The sequence below is a fragment of the Phyllopteryx taeniolatus genome, chromosome 4 (genome assembly GCF_024500385.1).
Source record: "Phyllopteryx taeniolatus isolate TA_2022b chromosome 4, UOR_Ptae_1.2, whole genome shotgun sequence".
Taxonomy (NCBI): Eukaryota; Metazoa; Chordata; class Actinopteri; order Syngnathiformes; family Syngnathidae; genus Phyllopteryx; species Phyllopteryx taeniolatus.
Window position 1 is genome coordinate 11,753,143 of NC_084505.1, and position 2,500 is coordinate 11,755,642.

Here is a 2,500-nt window from a genome sequence, read left to right on the forward strand (position 1 = left end):
GTCGTCTGTGTGGAGTTTGCATGTTTTCCCAGTGTCTGCGCGCGTTTTCTTCTGGGACTCCGGTTTCCTCCCACATCCCAAAAACATGCATGGTAGGTTAATTGAAGACTCTAAATTGCCCGTAGGTATGCATGTGAGTGCGAATGGTTGTTTGTTTCTGTGCCCAGCGACAGGCTGGCGACCAGTTCAGGATGTACCCCGCCTCTCGCCCAGAGTCAGCTGGGATATGCTCCAGCATACCATCGTGAGAATAAGCGGTATGGAAAATGGATGATGGATTGATTATTCCTCGTTACAGAAAAATCTTTTTATAGCACTACTTTTCAGCAAAAAATATGTAACAGTTTTCAGTGCAAAATAAATCTAAATAAGAATAAATGATAGGAAGAAAAAAATATTACCTCAAAAGATTCTGCTTTACCAGAGGTTAACTGAATACATATGGCTTACAAAGTGCAATCACAAATTGCAATTTAATGAAGCAAATACAGATCATGCATAAAAGGCAATAACATTTGGCTGTAAGCACTGACTTTTTATTTGAAAATCCCTGTCACTATAGTGAATTGTCAAGGGGGGGTACTTCTCCATTCTACTTGACCATTGGTAAGTCATGCACAGTCACAAACAGCAAAGGACTCAGCAGTTGTGAGTTACCTCTCCATTTACTCCCCCGAGTATTTTCATTACAATCAGGCCAGCTGAAAAGTTTAAGTCAAGACAACTGCGACAACAATTGTTAATACAGTGCTACAGTATGTCTGACCGTGACACGGCGCCTCTCCGCCGACGTGCTGAGATGGCCAACGTCAAAATAAAAGCTTCATATATTACAACATTGGACATCAATGCCATTTAGGCTTTTATTTTGATGTTAGCCTCAGAGCGCGGAGCCACTACTTTATGAAGCCTTAACCATACGTTCGCTGGGCTGCGGGCACTGCTCCAAATGAAGCACTTTCCATATGCAGCAGTGCCCGCATTTTAAATTTGAATAAATAAATCGATGAGACGATCAGGCTCAATTACTCGTGGCAGCCAAACTCAATCACGGTTAAAATTCAATTAACTGTGCGCCTGTGAGTATTGTTATATGAACTCTCCCTATGCGTTAATACGGCGTTTGTGTGAATATTCGTTATTTGCCGGTAAATCTCTCCAGTTATCTAATCCTGACTTCAGCTAGCCCATCAATAGGGTTTTGCATTGACTGCTAGCATTAAGCTAGCTGGTGTCTTGTATATAGTAATATAAATATTGTACATGAATATATAATGTGCATAATTCTTTTTGTTGTGTGTCTAGGTTTTACATTAAACTACAACTGGGGTCTCATTAGTAGTTTAAAGCATGCTCACAGAATAATATGAGTCACATGCTTGCTGCAAGTAGCTTCAGGTGTGCGGTTACGGTCATGTAGCTTTATTTGTCACGGAACATCCATCCATTTGCTATAATTGCGACTCTTTCAGCATTTACTTTAGATGTGTTCCTTTTTCTCTTCCGCTCTCCTCGCATAGTTGAACTAGCAATATTAGCCTAGCCAGAAGCCACAGGTTTGCTCACTTCACTTATGAGAAGAGTAGCCACATGACATGAAAAAATGTACACTGGTGTGAAAAGAGTTTGCCCTGTTTTGATTTATTACTTTTTTCAAGGTTTGTCACACTTAAATGTTTCCCATCATCAGACAAATTCAAATATTAGTCAAAGGCAACACAAGTAAACACAAAAAGCAGTTTTGAAATGAAGGTTGTTATTAAGGGAGACAAAAAATCCAAACTTACATGGCCCTGTATTGAAAAAGTAATTGCCCCTTATACCCAATAATTGGTTGGGCCACCACTGAGCAGCAACAACTGCCATCAAGCGTTTGTGATATATTGCAATAAGTCTTTTACAGCGCTCTGGAGGAATTTTGGCCCATTCATCTTTGCAGAATTGTTGTAATTCAGCCACATTGGAGGGCTTTTGAGCATGGACCGCTTTTCTAAGGTCGTGCAACAGCATCAAAATAGGATTCAGGTCAGGACTTTGACGAGGCCACGCCAAAGTCTTCATTTTGTTTTTATTCAGTCATTCAGAGGTGGACTTGCTGGTGTGTTTTGGATCATTGTCCTACTGCATAAATTCATTACAGCTTAAGGTCACAAAAAGATGGCCGGACATTCTCCTCCAGGATTTTTTGGGAGACAGCAGAATTCATGGTTCCACTAATTGCAAGTCTTCCAGGTCCTCAAGCAGCAAAACAGGCCCAGACCATCACACTACAACCACATTTTATTGTTTTCTGAAATGCGGTGATACTTTTACGCCAAATGTAATGGGACACACACCTTCCAAAAGTTCAACTTTCGTCTTGTCAGACCACAGAGTATTTTCCCAAAAGTCTTGGGGATCATCAAGGTCTCTTCTAGCAAAATTGAGACGAGCCTCTATGTTCTTTTTATTCAGCAGTGGTTTTCGTCTTGGAACTCTGCCATGCAGGCCATTTTTGCCC

General features: G+C 40.9%; 1 protein-coding gene across 6 annotated transcripts in view; it reads right to left on the reverse strand.

Annotated features, from left to right (window-relative positions):
* crebbpa (CREB binding protein a) overlaps window positions 1-2,500 on the reverse strand; it is a 92,624-nt gene that overhangs the window by 51,179 nt on the left and 38,945 nt on the right. Inside the window, exon 1 of one of the 6 annotated variants that reach the window (XM_061769451.1) lies at window positions 1-2,500. This exon is cut by the window's left edge and continues 88 nt beyond it; it is cut by the window's right edge and continues 1,481 nt beyond it. The exons of the other annotated variants lie outside the window; for them this stretch is intronic. The gene's annotated coding sequence lies outside the window, so the exon portion shown is untranslated. 6 annotated transcript variants of the gene reach the window in all.